General features: G+C 40.7%; 1 protein-coding gene across 5 annotated transcripts in view; it reads left to right on the top strand.

The window, feature by feature from the left end:
- The first annotated feature begins 4,665 nt into the window (after positions 1-4,665).
- The window catches only part of PTPN5 (protein tyrosine phosphatase non-receptor type 5), a 74,816-nt gene continuing 60,732 nt past the window's right edge, over positions 4,666-18,749 (top strand). Inside the window, exon 1 of one of the 5 annotated variants that reach the window (XM_081940424.1) lies at positions 4,666-5,206. The gene's annotated coding sequence lies outside the window, so the exon portion shown is untranslated. Of the gene's footprint in view, positions 5,207-5,759; positions 5,992-18,749 lie in introns of those variants that run through there. The other 4 variants (XM_081940425.1, XM_081940429.1, XM_081940428.1 and 1 more) reach the window with 4 other exon arrangements.

Below are 18,749 nucleotides of genomic sequence, written 5' to 3'. Positions count from 1 at the left end.
AAGAGATGTTTGAGCACTTTAGCATTTATGCTTTAGTGCTATGCCCATGCCTAGCTTGTTAGGATCCAAATTAGAAACATAGAATAATAGTCGGAAAGGACTTTAGAGGTCATCTGTTCCAACCTCCTGCTTGAGCAGGAGAGTCTTTACCATTTCAGACAAATGGCTGTACAATCAGGGGTGGTATTCACTTTCTTTCCCTACCGTTTTGTAAATATGAGTGCACACACCCTGTAGACGCATGCATTTTGCTGACACGCGCGGCTTGCATGCATGCATGTGGCTTGCAAATGTGCCTAAATAGGATGGAATAGAGGCGGGGCAGGCCCACCCATGATTTCCAGTCCACTACTGGTTCAGGTGAATACCTCTGTAAGCAATCCCTTCTTGAAAGCCTCCAGTGATGGGGCACCCACAACTTCTGAAGGCAAGTCATTCCACTGATTGGTCTAATTTTTCCTTAGTTCCAGGTTGTTTCTCTCCTTAAGTTTCCATCCATTGTTTCTTGTCCTGCCTTCAGGTGCTTTGGAGAATAGTTTGTCAACCTCATTGTTGTTTCCTTTTCTTACTCAAGGATGATTCTTAAGCCATGGAAATGTCAGTGCTGACTGTTTTGAAAGATGTGAGCTGATTTAGAGCAAAAATAATTCAGATCATAGGATATAATATTTCAGTTTATTTTATCCATACATCAAGAACTGTGTCCATTTCTGAGCAGGTACCCCATTTAAGAATTCCAACAGATGAGAAAAGATTTAAGGAACAGCAATGATGAAGACCTGGGGATTAAAAACTAAGCCCTATAGAGAGATTTTGGAAACCTTGAGAAGGACAGCCTGAGAAGCAGTGGTGGGTTCCTACCGGTTCGGATTGGTTCGGCTGAACCGGTAGTGGTTTGGCGGCCTGGGTCACTGGAACTGGCAGCAACCCAGGCCTGCCACGACACTGAACTGGTTCTCCAGGCGGCGCTGTAGTCGCCACCATCTTGTTTTTTGCTTTTGCGCATACACAGAGCAATTCTATTGCACTGCGCATGCATACACATCACGTATGAAGTGCGCGGCACGGTCATAAGCAAACCAGCAGTAGCAACTGCCAGAACCCACCCCTGCTGAGATGGGATATAATTATAACACTCCAGTACCTGGAATGATGTTACATAAAAAGTGAAGACCAGCTCTCCGTTGCTCAAGAGCACAGGACGTGAAGTAACATATTTAAAACAGGGGAAGGCAGAGTTGAATGTTGGAAGAAACTTTCTGATTGCAGTTGGACCAATCATCCTGTTACTGAAATGCTCAATAGCATACTAACACAAACACTGGAGCGATTTGTTATCACAAAAGACCACTGTTTTGAATTATTATGTTTTTAAAAAGTGATTTGGCAATCCATAGCTGTTTCTCTCCATGCAGATTAATATCTATACACAGATTACATTTCAATCACTATCAAGATTGTCTGAGGAAATCAGTTCTAGCCTGCAAAATCTTTTTGTCTTTATGATATTGCAATTTCGTTGTATTTAAGTACAATGACAATAAAGATTATATTTATACTTATTTATTTAATCCATTTATATGGCTCCAAATCTCACAACAGTGACACTGGGCAGCTATAAAGCATCTTTCTTCTTTCTTTCTTTCTTTCTTTCTTTCTTTCTTTCTTTCTTTCTTTCTTTCTTTCTTTCTTTCTTCTTTCTTCTTTCTTTCTTTTTTCTTCTTTCTTTCTTTATCTGCCTGCCTGCCTGCCTGCCTGCCTTGCCTTGCCTTCCTTCCTTCCTATAGAAAGGATTACTTTGGTAACTATACATTTCCTGTCTATATATTTTCCATCCAGTGACTTAGCTTTGAATTTATCAGGCTTACATTGTATACTGGTGAGAACATTTTTTTTTGAAAACAGGAGCCTGCAGTTTTCCAGGTTACCCATTTTCTTTAATTGTCATGGATTTGCAGCTTTATGTGGTGTTTTGAGCATTCCTGAAAAAAAGCTAAAAAGAACTCTCAGCCATGTGGCTAGGACTGCTGCTGCAGTTGTATGTATATTTTCATTTTTACTATGCAATATATAATTTCCTTACAAACGGCAAAGAAGGAACACATGAATTTGTTTTGTAACACTTTAAGCTATGCTTTTTGCTTTGCAGCACAATTCTGTGCATGTTGATTCAGAAACAAGCTCAATCGAATTTAATACACGTCAATATTTATAAGACATTCTCTATATCCTTGGGGTAGGTATCTGTTGGAAAAAATGTCCTTCTGGGTTCAGCTCCAAGTGGGGAAAAAGACACTGGAAACATGGAGGCTGCTTGGAAAGATGGTTTAATGGTGGACAGGATCAATGGCTTGAGTTCCTGAACAGAAAAGGGGGAATCACATGCTTCCAGATGTTGGGTGAAAAAGAAAAACTGAAAGTTCCTGGATTTATGCCCTCTCTGGCCTTTGATCTTGAATTCTGATTGGTTGTCAGACTCCCATGGGGCCATGCAGGGGCAACTCTCTAGGCTGTGTGTCCGTCTTCGGTTGAGCATTGCTTCTTCCCAGGTGCCCTGTGGTCAGATGGGTAAAGGGCTGATACTATCATGCCTTAATCCCATCTCCCTGGAGCTGACATGGGGAGGTTCTTTGTTACGTAGAATAGACTGATCCAGGCTTTTTAAATGGCCCGTTGACAAAAGTGGGGGCTATTAAGAGTGAGTCTGCTTCCTGCATAAAAACATGTTTCCCCATTTATGATCCTGGGAAATATAATATTCTGCCTTTTCAATATTTCCCAGTATATTTCATTTTTCTAGGAGAGGGGTAGTTTTTAACTTCTTACATATCCATTAAACACCTTACATTTAAAATATTTTTAAACTTATTTTGGTAGTTACAAATTAGCAAATGTATGGAGAATGACATAGATAGATGCACTGTTTTGCTAAAAATGTGGGGAAATACATACATTAGAAATATTTATGGAGATACATTCTTTTTCTATTAATTTTTTCATATATGCTAATTACTTTTGACCAGTGTTTGAAGCAGTTAAAAGGAAAAATGTTTGGCTAAGTGGCTGATAAACCTTTCACTTAAATGTGCTTTTCTGTGACAACCCAATCTTATGGATTCTATTCTAAAGAATGTTAATATTATCTGGTGCATTTAACATATTATCTGGTATGTTTAACTAATGAATAATTAGAAGTGTTCCAAAGTAAACATTTTTCCCCTGCCAAATTCTCAATTGAGAATTTGCTTTATATTTCCTTCAAAAGAGATAAGAATTCCAGTGTTTTCGTGGTCATAGTGCAGTTTTTCTTGCAGATATCTAATTACAAGTGGAAAATGTACAACTACCATGGCTTCCTCTCAAGAGCTTCCCAAATGTCATTGAAATTCCAAGGAAACGAGGCAATTTAGTACATAGGAAAAGTTATAGTGCTGAGAAATTTGGGGATTTTATTTTTCTCTAGAGCAGTGATTCTTAAAGTAGGAGTCCCCATGACTCAAGAAATCTACAAAATCAATTGAATAAATATTTTAAAATTTCTTAAGTTCAATTTCTAATGCAGCAAATATCAATAGCTACAATCCACATAAACCAAAGCTCTTTGAGATGCTCAGTTTGTTTAAGAATGTGAAGGGGTCTTGAGATCAAACTTCTACCCTAGAGGAGTAATTTACCCAATTACTCTTTTTATAAATGTTGAAGGCCCCTTTTTGTGTGTCCGGTGCCATGTAGAAGTGTAAAAGATGTTTTAAATTAAGTTAAAGATTATAATGTATGCATATAATCTACCCAATGTGTCTATGTATACGTGTATATATGCCTCTCATGAATGCAGTTCCCTAGTTCAGAGTTATCCATTCATACACTACCCTGCTATACTCACAGGAAGGTTTTTGACATGCCACTGAAAAAAATATGTAAGTAATTGGGGTGGGTGGGAGGCTGAGATAGTCCTTAATTTAGTTGGTTGTTGGCTATCAGAGTTTTGTAGCTTTACATAAGCATGTTTGCATCATTCTCCCAGTAATTGTATGTAGAGGAAGTGCTCCTGACCTTTTCTGCAGACATTCTTGCTTTGCAGTCCTTGAGTGCAGCAACATAGCTAGATTATCTCAACAACACAATTCATGATTCTCCCCAGAGCAAAAAATAAAAAAAATAAAAATGTACGGCTTCAGAGGCTGTTGATTTCTCCAGGAATAAAAGAAGAGCCCTATTGGTCTTTGGACAGCCAGTGGGTCTCTTCCCCTGTCCCAGCAATCCCAAAGCTCTTCCTTGCTGCCGGCACTTCTGCTGCTTGAATATTTCATTCAGGTTTCCCCCCTCCCCAATCATCTCTCTTGCTTTACAGAGAAACATGTCTGTGTATGTCTCTGTGCAAGCGCGTGCGTGGGCGGCGTTTGAAAGGCTTTCTGTCAGTCAACCGCTGAGCTGAAAAGAGACGAGAAATACGGGGGAAGAGTACTTTTAATGGGGAGCGTGGGCGGCTGTTGTTGCTGCCACTGCCAGCCACCAAGCCTGCCTTGAAGCCCTTCCCTGGGGCACCTCCTGCCTAAAAACGGGGAAGGAAGGAATACTTTCCAAACTTGCTCCAGTGACCTGCCCACCCCCGCACGTCACGTCACCTGCCAGAAAGAGAAATGGGAAGGGAGAAGGACCCAGCCGGAGGAGTATTTTTCACGGCTGCTGTGCACGCTTATTCTTATCCCAGGGTTTCTACACTTTAGGGAGTAGTTGCATGCCAGAAAAAATCAGCATTGCCGAGGAGGGTCAAGGCTAACCCGTATGGGATGCTGCTTTTGTTTTTTAGAGGAGGGGGGTTTTGTATTGCAGATCACCTTGCGGTCTGAGAGGTTTGGGGTACTTAAAGAGAGCAGGGACAACGGTTGCAAATTTGCCACGAAGAGGGAGATAGTTACACTCCATAGACCCGTGTTATTAGTAACAGCGTTATTGGACTGAGCCTCTGCAGGGCTTAATGGAAGAGCGAGCATTTTATCAATGGGAAGGTTTTGGCAAATGAGGCTGAAGATGTGAGCGGAGCAGCTGGAGGTTTAGTTCTCACAGAGACTTACACGGACATTGAAAGGGTAGGAAACTCTCCGAATGAATAAAAACAGCTCATCTGTTCATGGGCAGAGTGCACTTTATCGCTGAGTAACTACCTACAGACCTGCAGAAACCGGGCAGAATAGCCCTCGGCGAGGTAAGTCAGATGTAACAACTCGGCGCACTCGCTCGCTCGCCCAGGCGGCAAGCGGAGGAGCTTTCCACAGGGCGCGAACCACCCGAGTGGAAGGTTCCCCCCACCTCTCCCTAACCTGGAGGAGGAAAGCTGCATTTTCCGCTGATTGCCGTGCGGAGCGTGGCGAGCGGTGGCGTTTGGGGTGGGGGAGAGAGAGGTTGAGCTTTGTAATATGCCGCGGGGTGGAGCTCTGCAGCGTTTGGGGGGCTGTCGAGCTTTGCAGCATGGAGTGGAAGGTGGGGGGGGGGGCTTTGCAGACTAGACTGGCAGGGCCGGGAGGAAGGAGAAGAGGCGGGGGGGGGGATTTGCAGGCGGCAGGAGAGAGCGCGCGCAAAAGCTCCTTCCATTCTTCTCATGCCTTTTCTGCCGTCGCGAGTGGCGTCTTCCGCAGCGTGAGTCCCACCCCCTTTTCCTTCGCTCGTCTCTTTCATGACCTGAGGTGGGATGGGAATATTGAGCAGGTGTGGAGGGGGCGATTGCTGAATCGCTGAGGGGAAGAGAGCGTAGGAAACAGGCAGCTGGGCACAGCCGCGCACAGAGCAGGCAGAGCGGCGGGTGGGAAGCCCCTGAAGGAGGACGGGCGAGAGGAGGAAGGAGAACTGCGGGCAATCCGAGGCGCCTTGTTTTGCGCGCCTGGCTGGTTCACTCCCCCGGCGCCACCAGCTTCTTTAGCGCGGGGCGGCTGATGGCCGTGTGTGTGTGTGTGAGAGAGAGTCCTGCCACAGAAACCGCCGCTGCTGCTACCGGTACTACTACTACTACTGAGGCTGCTGCTGGTTTGGCTCTGTGTTGGTGTGTGTGTTCCCCCCCCCCCCTTTCAGCGAGTAACGCCGAGGCTGGCACTTGAGGAGAGAGGTCCCACGATCGGCTTTCGGCCAAGGGGGTGGAGGCGGCGGAGAAATTTAGCAACGGGGGCGGGCTGAAGCAAAAACGCAGTCTTCTCCCTCCTGGGTGGGGGGTGGGGAAGGGTCGGCGCGCACGGACGGGGGTGGGTTGGTGGGAATGACAAGCACGCACGCGCGTCTCCCTTTGCGCGGCTCGAGCTGGAGGCACCAGCGATGTTAAGTGGAAATCGATAAGAGGCTGCCGGGAGCCGTCCCTGCGGAGCTGGTGCCCCCCCCCCCCGTTCGTCCTCTCCTCTATTTGCTCTTGCAACGCCCGCAGAAGGGAAAACGTCGCGGATTCTGTATTTATGGTCCCGTCCTCCCCCCCCCTTTAAAGGACCGGGAGGTGTTACTCGACGTGACCCTTCGGTGAAGGGGAAAACATGCTGCCCCGTGTGCCTGTTGGGAGCGGAAAACTCAGGGAGGGGGTGTAAATAGGGTGAAAGATGCCAGCCGTAATTATTTGAATGGAAGAGAGCAGAGGGATTTCGGAAAAGCCGAGGTTGGGGCTTCAGGGCGCTGCCCCTGCATTGAAAGCTTAACTTGATCTCGCCTCCCTGACGGCGGGAGAATATTAACGATGGCCAGCAGCTGGCTTCTCCCCCCCCCCCCCCCATGATGCTCTTCTGGGATAACGCGGAGTAAGTCCGAGCTGAGGATGAGACAGTCACAAGTGGCCGCAGCAACCCCATCACAAGTCTAAAAGGCTGTGCTGAGAACCGTATGATTCTTGTTCTAAAGAACTTGCTTTTCAGCCAGTAGGATTGACTCTCTAGCTACCTGAGCCAAACTCCGTATTTCTTGCTTGTATTTACTTTTGATTTGATTTGTCTACAAAGACATCCATCCATCCATCCATCTCCCTTCTCTTTCTTTATCTCCCTCTTTCTCTGTCTTTTGCTCTCTCTGTCTCTACCTCTTTTGCTTTCTCTCTTTTTCTTTTTCTCTTTCTCTGCCTTTTGCTTTCTCTCTCTTGCTTTCTCTGCCTTTTGCTCTCTCTTTCTCTCTTCCTCTTTTCTTTCCCTTTTGCTTTTTCTCTTTCTCTCTCTCTCTCTCTCTCTCTCTCTCTCTCTCTCTCTCTCTCTCTCTCTCTCTCTCTCTCTCTCTTTCTGATAAAATGTCCTGTGTTTCATTCGGGGAAAGAATAGTGTCATGTATTTACTTTCTTTATTTCTCCATGAACAATATTTTTAATTATAATATTTCATCCTTGGCAATCTGAGACGATTTACAGCTGATCTGGCTTTTGGAGTTAACTGTAGCTGTCCAAAAACATGTGGGTTTCCCCCCTCCCAAGACAGATGATTTATTCTTTTGCATTATTTATGACTTTTATTGAATGAGTACATCTTGATTCAGAGTTCCTGTTGATCTCTCTTGGATGCATAATGAACTTCAGAAGAATTTTACCTTATTACTAAACATCAGCATTTTAGAATATATAAGTGCTTATTTTACAGTTCTTACCACAGGAGGCAAATTAGTATTTAAAATAGCATAACTAAAATGGATGCAATCACCAGTTAGTTGGGCTTGACTTGAGGGTGTCTTGTTTCTTGGGAAACAAGGAAAACCCTTTTATACAGTCTTTTATTCAATTTTTATAGAAAGTGTTTTTAATTAGGTTACCTTTTCCTGATGATAGCACTTATTCTGAAAAAATCAAGATTTAAAACTGGGATTTTAAAGAGGTTTAATATTGAGGCAAATAAGAATTTGCAGATTGAAAAATCATTAGGTGCTTGTTCCAATTTTTTGTATTGCACCATCTTACAAATAGTATGTTCCAGCACCTTACTTACATGCATCTACTGTACATGGGCATAGATAGCCATCTGGTCGAATAGTGCATTCTATCTATAACATCAGTTTGGATCCATCGCAGACCACTTGAAAAAAATATATGTCTAATTTTGGTGAAAAGCTTGGAGGAGAATAATGCTGACACTTTATTAGTTTGACTTTGCTGATTGTACTCCTTTACTCCAGACATCCCTTTATTTTGAAGAACACAATCCAAACGAGTGGAAGGAAAGGGCATAGCTGACTAAACTAGACTTATTGCTGATTACTGATGTTAAAAATAAATGTGGAATTGTTTCTGGTAATTAAGATGTTTAAACCCCATTCATTATGTTTTTCTAATAAGAACTGCAATCTGGACATAGTACTTGATGGAGCATGAAAGTCTGGTAGCCTTTTGTTTTGTACAGAAACCACATATGTTCTTGTGATAGACTAAAATTAGGTCATTCTTTTAAAATCCAATTTAAACAGAACAATTTCCTTGGCTGTGTTATGGTAAGGCTACATTCATCCATTAATGTTTTTCAGAGCTGCAGGTTTTTGTGAGACAGGAACCCTTAATAATAAACAGATCTTTTGAAAACTATTTTTTACAGAAATTACTTCTTTGCAATATTCCTTTATATTTATTCTGTTTATCACAATTATTTCCTGCCGCAATGAAACCAAGCTGTCAGCCATAATGCCGTTTACTTCTTTGTTTTCAAGGTAAGTCTTAAGCGTTATTATCCAGTGGAAGTTGTTGGAAATATCCTATCTCTTATAACGAATTCTTAGCTTTATCGTATTAATAATAATCTCACCAGATGCAGAGATGATTTCTGGCAGTGTGATTGTTTTTGCAGTGTTTGGGAAAAATCAAGTACACTACATAACTCTATAAGGGGTAGACTCTATGAAGATCTATGATGTTTTAGGTTGGCACTGCCTTACACACTGAAATCTTTTTGACTTTGGTGTCTAAAATGTTTTCGGAAGTAACAGGAATGCTGCCTCATATATCCCATAGGAGAGTTAGTTTAATGGAGTGGATAAAGACATTATGATAAATTTTAAAAAACCAACAATGCATTTGTATTCTAATCACTAGCCCTTTATACCTTCAATAAGGGTACCTTCAATAAGTGTGTGTGTGTGTATATATATATACACGGTATGTATATATATAAAGTGATCACTAGGCAAGGTTTGGGTATGTTACTGGTATGATTTCAAGGTATTTGAAAGATAATATGTTATATATGTCTAAATTGGAAGATGCCTTAAATGGATTTTTAACTTAAAAGATTAACTACAAATATGGAAAATAAAATCAATCTCATATATGGTAGTGGCTGGATTAAATTGGGTTGAATCGGAATAGCAAATAAAAACCATCATTTACATTAAGGATTTTATGAGTACTTCCAGTATTACAGCAACTTTTCAGGACTATTGCTGAACATTTTCAGGCATAGCACTAAATTAAGGAGACTTTCCTTCTTCAAGATCAGCAGGCAAAGCATCATACATCACCAGAATGGAACAACTCCTTGGGAGAAACCCATTAAACAGTTTCCATCAGGATGTTTAGAAATATGATAGAAACCTTCTTTTTTTTATGAAAGACATTGTTGGACTTTTGGGATGCTGGAATTGTAGCTTGTTGAAGAATGTGTAACAAAAGGCTGGGAGGAGGAAAGGGTATACAATATATGGTAAAAACAACAGCAGCATGATTTGCATGCAAAAAATCTTGGATCTAAGTCTAGAGTCTCTAGGTACGGCTAGACAATATGAAACCCTGAAAAGCTGTTATGAAGGCATATGTTATGTAATACAGATAGTCCTTGACTTAACAACCATTTATTTAGTGAGCGTTCAAAGTTTCAGCAGCAATGAAAAATTGGTTCTCACACTTAACAACCATCACTACATCCCCATAGTCACGTGTTCAAAATTTGGACACTTGGCAACAGGTATGAATTTACAGCAGCAGTTATCCAGGGATAACATGATCATCATTTGTGATCTTCACAGCCAGGCTTTGACAAATATAGTCAATAGAGGATGCCGGATTGGCAAAAAAAGGTAATAAAATCTGGTGGTGTCAGCCTCTGTTTCGCTATTTGCTTTCGGCTGCCATTGAAACGGAGGGGGGGGGGCTGTAATTTGGGAGGGGAAGTTTAAGTACAGGAGAGATTGTGAAAAGGGAGTTTTGGTCTCACCGTTTACTGCACCTGCTGGAGATTAGTGCTTGGTGTCCGTCAAGGCCAACCGTCCTGCATACCAACCTGATGATGCTCCTTGAAGATGGAACTCACATGACACCTACGGGATTTGCAGATTGGACAGTGGGATGAGGGTTACCAGGAGGAGGGGGTTTGGTCACATATTGATATGCATGATTTCACACGCTTTTGCCTCAGTTCTTGCTTTGCTTAGCTGCTATCTTTTCATAACCAGTAAAAGTACTCTTAATTCTGCAAAATGGAGTTAAGTGGTTTCTTTATTGGTTGCTGAGGGAGGGCAGCTTAATAGATGGTTTCAATTGTGATTCTAAGTCAAAGACTTACCGTATCTGTATTGGACCAGATGACCAATAAGACAGCTTCCTGTGATTCATACTTTACTGCTTATATTGCATGAATCATTGCAAGTGTCCATGGTGAAGTTTTGGGAAATTTTGAGGGTGAAGACTATGACAGCACTTGGATAACTCAGGGTAAAAGCTTGTGTTTTCAGTATGGTTACTGTATACTGAAGAAATTAGTTAGAAAAGATCCTTCTTTATGTGGGATCAAAAGTTACATCACATAATACCACAATCTGCAAAAACTCCAGTATGTAAATAATCCAAATCATCAAGATTTGGAATTGCTAATATAAAAGTGATCCAAGCTTATTTTCTTGCAATCAGGATTCCAGCATAATGTGAAACCATTTTTTTCCTCTGTCTTGCCAACTGCTGCAAAGGATGCTTTGGATGTTATCACTTTCTGGTACCCCACTCCCAGATTTTTTTAATGGTTCATTACACAGTCAACCAGATGTTCAGCCTGCATTTGGTGTTTTTATCCACCTATCAAGTGCAGACATTGATGCTTGATTGTGTTATCTGTATCGTCACAGGATGTAAACTGTTCTGAGTAAGGCTCTCTTTTGCAATTGAGTGAATAGTGAATTTGTCAATGCCCATGATCTTCAAGTGGTGCTCCAGTTGTCTTGGCATTGCACCCAAGGCACTCACTACTATTGGTACTACCTTTGCTTTCTTTTGCCAGAGTCATTCTGTTTTCATTTACAGGCCTTTGTATTTTGTTATCTTCTCCAGTTCTTTTCCTTCTTTTCTGCTGTTTCCAGGTACTTCCAAGTTCACTATCCAGACTTTTTTTTGTCTTTGTTATTGACAGTTGTTCAGTTTACTATTGTAGTGGATTGGAGTTTATGCCACTTGAAGTAGCCTGGGGCCCAATATGCTTCCCAATTCTTTGTGCTCCTTTCCCATCCTTCTCCTATGTGACCTTCGAGAATGGAAATAAAATACAGATAGTAATCCCTAGTGAAACTTTATTTTAGCACTCTTAAGATTGCGTTGCTTTCTGGGAAGGGTATAGTTCCATCATAGCAGTGGGTTGCTTTCTCTCCAAACAGCTCTGGTGTGGTTTTAGGTCAAACTAACCCTCTCTGAGTTAGGTTTCTGGGTCACTGTATCATGATATGGTGGTTTTACCCATGACCCAGTAAAGCATGTTATATTAAGTAACCTTCCTTTGCTTTTCTAGTTCACTTAGCAAAATGAATCAGGCCTTTATTATTTTGATTGAGTGCTCTTGAGTCTTGTGGATTGTACTTTGTTTTGCTACTGCCATTTACCAGGCTTAGTTTTGAAATGATACTTACTTTGAATATCCAAATGCTGTTCCAGACATTAGTAAATCCAAATTTACATTTTTTCTTTTTCTTTTTAAAAAAATAGCAAAATCAGTTCCAGTTCTCAGATGAATTATCTAGAGCAGTGGTTCTCAACCTTCCCAATGCCGTGACCCTTTAATACAGTTCCTCATGTTGTGGTGACCCCCAACCATAAAATTGGTGTCTCGGTTCCTAAGACCATCGAAAATATGTGTTTTCCGATGGTCTTAGGCGACCCCTGTGAAAGGGTCATTCGACCCCCAAAGGGGTCCCGACCCACAGGTTGAGAACCACTGATCTAGAGGATAGATACATTCATCACATTTACTTTTCAGACATGTGAATTAATCATTCATAGGTGTGCTTCTCATTTGTTTATTTATATCATAACTTATTGGACACGCTGCTTTATTCTATGTCTGTTTCACCTGTAGTTCATAACCACAATAGTGGGATTCACGTATCACACTGACGCAAATCCAGACAAACCATTTTGTGTATTAGCACTCTGTGGAAGATATTTGATGGATCCTAGCAAGCATCTTTTAAGTTCAAAAACTTCAGAATCCAATGCAGAGAATAGAAAAGATATTAAGACTAAATTTTACCTCAAAGGCCAATACATATAAGATTAAAAAGGTGGGTATTATACTATTTTCTTGGCAGCAATATGGAAGTTGCAGCCTTCTGGAAATTAAAAAAAAATCCTAGTGTTTTCTGGTGGGCTCCAACCTCTAAGTGGTATTGATTCTAGAGATTAGTTAGTGAGGTGCTGCTACCTGCTGTGATAGTACTAATAATATGTTGTATAAAATTTAATAATGGGAAGTTTATAATTTGGCAATTATAAAGATACTTAGAGAATCCCAGAGGATCAATCAACCCTACAGCAGTGGTTAGAGAAGTTGGAATTTTTTCATCTCGTTACATTAGTATTTTAATAAGCAAGAATATAATTAAACAGATATCTCTTAGCAAAAGTTCATGAAAATGCCCTTAACATAAGAATGAATGTTGCAGAGATTATGTTTGAAGTGATTGGTGTGGCATCTACCTTACCAGATGTTGACAAAGGGAAGCATCATAAACAGTTTCATGTATTCCCAAATTACTGGTGAAGCTTGATTTTGATGTGCAGTACTGGAAGTTATAAATATTTTCCAAACTTGAATCACAAGTTTGTAATTCAATGAGAGAATTTCACATTTTGCATGTTGATTCTCTGGTAGCCATAAATATTGTAAATTTATCATGTTTGCTAGTAAGTATATTCACAATGTCACTCAGGAAAAGGGGCTTCTGTCAGACAATAGCAGACTAGAGCATTTGCACATCGGTACTTTTGCACTATGCCATCAGCAAATGGTGTTTCCATTCAGTAGGAAAATCTGTGTGTAGGGTGAAGAAAAGCATGGCCAAGGAAAGAAATTGCTGAAAGATGAATTGATGCCAAATATAACAGAGTAAATATCTGCATTTGTGTAACAGTAGAATCAGAATTTTGCTTGATAGACTTGAAGCTAAATTGTTAAAATCTTATACTTAGCGTTTTACAATTCCTGTTGACTTCTTGTAACCTCTACAGATTTTGCATAAAGGGTACAAGCATGAGCAATCATACTTCTTAACACAAGGGAGATCCTAGGCAATAGGAAATCTTGATTCATAGATGTAAATACCTGTACTTTATATTCCCTGGAGTTCTAAAAGTGGAGAACATGCATTGCCGAAATTAGAAGTACTGATTCTTTTTTTAAAAAAAAACATGCTTACCATATTTTTCGGACTATAAGACTATAAGGACCATGATTTTGAAGAGGTAAGTTGAAAAAAAAGTTTTTGCACTCTGCAGGCCTCGTAAACCCTCTGCACACCTCGTTTTTTGCAAAAAAGGAGGGGCATGCAGAGTTTTGGGAGACTTGTAGGGTGCTCCGCAGGGCTGGGGGTGCGGAAATGAGCAAAAACGGCCCTTTTTTGCTCGTTTCTGCCCTCCCCAGCTCCCAGGAGTACTTTACAAGCTTCCCAAACCCCCTGTACATTCATTTTTGAAAAGAGGGCAGGGTTGCGGTAGGCCAAAAATGCTGTATTTAGTATATAAGACACACCCAGATTTTCAGCCTCTTTTGGGGGGGGAAAGGTGCGTCTTATACTCCGAAAAATATGGTATATTATATTTACTTAAACCCAGAAAGCTTACCATATTTCCAAATCCATTTGTTACCTTGTTTAGTTCTAGTCTCCAAATGACATGATGTCGTAGTTGCTATAAACTATCCCCCCCTTTTTAAAAAAAAGTTAGTGGTAGAGAGGCAATAGAGCTTTTGTTCATTTTCATGGGAACCATAAATACCACTGACTGGTCAAACACAAATTAGTTGGAAGGGTAGGGATATATTCTTAGAATTCAGTGCTTGAATTACTGTACTGCATTGAATAAGTCAGTTATTTTTAATACTGCCTAACTCAGGGGTGTCGAACTCGATTTCATTGTGGCCCGCATCAGGGTTCTGTTTGACCTTGGGGGCCAGGGTGGGAGTAGTCAGAGTGAGCATGGCCATCTTGACGTGACTCATGTTGGGGATGTCTATAGTGGCCCAGGTGTCTGCCAGTGAAAATGGGCTCCAGAACTCAATTTTTGCTGAAAGAGGCACCACGAGCCGGTCCTTTGCTATTTCTATGGTGGCCCCACAGGCCTGATCTAAGCACCATGTGGGCCTTATCCAGCCCCTGGGCCTTGAGTTTAACACCCCTGGCATAACTGGTCTTGAATCGAGCCAGTAACAGCTTGGTTGTTAGGTGTATATTCCTCAAATATTAAGCAGCTAATATTTCAGATTGCACATATAGATACATATTGGGCATTAGCCAGATTTAATATCCCTAAAATATGTTCTGGAAAAATATTGATGGCAGAAAAAGTACCTTAAATTGCTTTGGGACCCAACCTTTGTGTTTGTGTGACAGTATTTTCTACATAATCTTAGCTACCTGAACTGAGCTAGTAATGAACTTATTTTATTGACTGTTTAATAATTTAATTAATCATTAGGCCTTTTCTCTGTTCATTGATTCATCTCCCTTTCCATGAATTCCTTCCAAGAATTTTGGTTTGGTTTGCAACATATAGACACACTTCAATAATGTTTTTGGAACCAATTTAATTAATTTAGGATTATCAGATCTTTGATGAAAAAATTGGAAAACAACTACTGGTAGATGGCAGCAATTTTTGTCTTCCTTGCCATTTAGTGGTCACTCTGATTTTCACAACCCTGTTCTAATAATCCTAAATTTAATTAATTCTAATAGACGTGAAAAAGACCAGTAAATTAGTATATTAAAGAGAGTTAGCATATGGAATTAGAAGTTGTCATTACTTTAAAATGTCTCCTTCCATTATATAACCCTCTTCAGCTTATCTGCTGAATTTGACATCAGTGTTCCTTTATAAAAGAATTAGTATATTACCGTAGAAAATATTTTGTTCACACCTATTAATTTACAGACATTCTTTTTTTTATTGAAAAAGATTTATACAAACAAATTTTCCCCCTTTTAACCCCCCCCCACCATACAGTATAAATCACATACAGATACTATGCCCCCCTCCCCCCAACCCCCCCCAAAAAAATTCTCATTCAAATATTATACCAAATACTTTACCCCCTCCCCTCCCCCCGTCTTAAAGTAAATTACTCATTCACATATTGTATCCCCTCTCCTCCCAGCAATCACAATATAAGTTTCTCTTAAAGTAACAATAGCCCATTAATCTCATCTTCTAAGCTAATTTAACATATATAAATCATAATATAAATTTCTCTTAAGATAACAATATTTCATTAATCCCATCTTCTAGTTTATTTATACATATATATTACCCCCCCTCCACCCTAACCCACCCCCACCTCCCACTCAACCCCCCCTGACTTCCGCTATACACCACTCTAACAATTCCAAGCATCCCATGTATTGTTTACTCTGATCATCTATCAGAGTAAATGTTTACAGACATTCTTAATTTTTTTTAAATTAAGTGTTGCAATAACAATTTGACAATGTAACTAATTAACCAGAGTGTTGTTGAGTTCCCTTTCCTTGGGTAAAATAAAAAAGAAGCTTAATCATCATATTTGATAATACGTTAATTGGGGTCCCTACACTGAGGAATGGATTGAACTAGAACTTAAATAGCCTCTAACAGCTTTGATTCTATGGGTATGCGATAATACAGTGGATGATGGCAAACAAAAGAATTTGGCATTCAGACAAGACAGACATTGTTAACAGGTTATTTGTCAGTCTGCAAAAGGGGATTCAGCCTAGACTTGTGACATTGTACTAAGGTTCAATGGTGGGTTTCCTTTTTTTTTACTACTGGATTGTGCATGCGCAGAGCCACTGAGCTAGTGGGCAGAGACTCCTGCCGCTGCCACTACCGGTTCTCCTGATCTGGGCCAAACAGGGAGCAACCCACCTCTGGTTCAGGTTGACTGTTCAGAGATATTCTAGCATTCATCACTTACTGGAGTTACTCTTATTAATACTAACCATTTCTGAAAATGACGATGGTAGCTACCCAATGTTGCAAGATTGAGTAGTTTCAACTGCTCCAAATTACAATTAACATTTACAGACACAACAAGCGGAAAGTAATTTATTTGCAGAAATTCTAGATGCTGCCTAGACGAGCCAACTTCACCCTAGAAAATGTCTAGCTGATATGTAAAATGTTATATGATTTATGGTTTGAAAAACATCAAGATTTCTCCCCAAGAAATCGGAATTATCTGAATCTACTCACATGTAGCTAAATTAGGCCTAATATATCAGTCAGAAGAAAGTTCAGAATTACTAGCTGTATGACAGTTTGCATCCAGGAATCTGTAATGGCTTGCCTGACTGGCAAAAATTCAACAAATTAAGATTTTTCTTTTTCACTTCGTCTATATAAAGGGAAAAAGTAGTTTAACGTTGAGTTTGTAATTGCCATTCATCTTTTGAAAGCACACTGTATCAGACAAATAACAGAGGATTTTTTTTCCTGATCTTGTGAACTTAACTGAAGTTCTATTCATGGAAACTGAAACACAGACATTCCAATATTTACCATATCTTATCCATTATAAATTCCTTATGCAGAGTCCAAGAATGTACAGGTAGTCCTCAACTTGCAACAGTTTATTTGGTGACCTTTTGAAATTACACAAGCACTGAAAAAAGAGACCATCACTTTTCACACCTACGACCATTGCAGCATCCCCATGGTCACAGGATCAGAATTCAAACGCTTAGCAACTGACTCCTATTTACAATGATTGCAGTGTCCTGGGGTCAAGTGATAACCTTTTGTAACCTGACAAGCAAAGTCAGTGAAGAAGCCAGATTCACTTACCAACCATGGTACTAACTTAACAACTGCAGTGAAACACTTAATTGTGGCAAGAAAGATGGTAAAATGGGGCAAAACTCATTTAACAAATACCTTGCTTAGCAACAGAAATTGTGGGCTCAATTGTGGCAATAAGTTGCGGACTGACACTATCCTGTTGTCTCTTTTTCAAACTATTTAAGCAAGCGTAACTAGTGTCAGGTATGATCAATCCAATGGTGGCCAAATCTCTATGATAGCGATGGCGAACCTTTTTTGGCTCACGTGCCATAAGTGGGGGGAGCGCAGGGCAGTTGTGCATGGGCGTGCCGCACCCATAACACAATACACGCCTGCCCATTTTTTGCATGTTTTCTTTCCCTCCCCAGGCTCCAGAGGCTTTATAGGAGCCTGGGGAGGGTGAAAACAGCCCCCCTGCCCCCTCTGGAGGCTTCAGGAACCTTCAGGAGGCTTCCCTAAAGCCTCTGGAGGGCAAAAACGACACTACGAGCAAACCAGAAGTGACATTTTTAGTCCTCCGGAGCCTTCAGGGAGGGCTTAAACCAACCCTATGAGCAAACTGGAAGTCCGTTCTCGAACTTACGGTTTGCCCATAAGTCTGGTTTTATGTGCTCTGGCGGCTTCAGGGAAGCTCCTGAAGCCTCCGGGGGGGTCTCTTTTCGCCCTCCCCAGGCGCCTATAAAGCCTCTGGAGCCTGGTGAGGGTGAAAAATGGCCTCTCGTGCCCTGACAAATGGCTCCGCGTGCCATCCCAGCTCAGATCTGAAAATGTGACTTCTCTCCTGTAATTTAGCATGAGAACACAAATAGTTTATTTTCTGATTTACAGTTGAATAGTATGACGTTATAGACAAACAATGAAATAATTAAATGAGAAGATTTAAAAATAAGGTAATCATTCACGGACTGCCTTGTTTAGCAATTGTTCATAGTTACAAAGATGTTGAAAAACTAACTCTGCAAACAATCTTTGATTGCTTGTAGTGTGACTTGCAGGTCAATAAAGCAAAGGAAAAACTGAAGATCATAAGCACCCTTGCAACTTCACTCAGTGACTGCTTTGTTTATTAACCAATTGTGGTCACTAAACAAGGGCTGTCTGTAAAATCAGTGTAAGGGTTTTCAAGCAGCATATTGTCTTCCAAGTAAGCATAGAAACAAGGACAAAAATGAACAGTCCGGAATCAAATTGGAAAAGATTTGCTCACAGTCAAAGGGAGACACAGAAGCATAGTCAATAAATTAATTCCAAAGTCAAAAGCAAGAAAGCAGTTGGAACCAGGAAATAAAGAACTGGTGTAGTTAGGAGGGCCTGCAGACAGAACGCCCCATAAATTTCCTTCCAGCCATTAATTGCTCCCAGAGAACATTATACTGAAGCTGTAGCTCTAGCTATTATTCTCTAATGTAACTTGTCCTCTTTAAGCCTAATGTGGCTGCAAACCTCCTGAGTGCATTGAGCTATTCTCAGGTGCCGCACATTTTATTCATGAGGTGCTCTTCTGTATTCAGCATTTCTCTGCCTTTGG

The sequence above is a fragment of the Natrix helvetica genome (genome assembly GCF_964273705.1).
Source record: "Natrix helvetica genome assembly, chromosome: 1".
NCBI lineage: Eukaryota > Metazoa > Chordata > Lepidosauria > Squamata > Natricidae > Natrix > Natrix helvetica.
The sequence above is the reverse complement of the archived record's forward strand: the minus strand, read 5'-3'. Positions and strand labels throughout refer to the sequence as shown.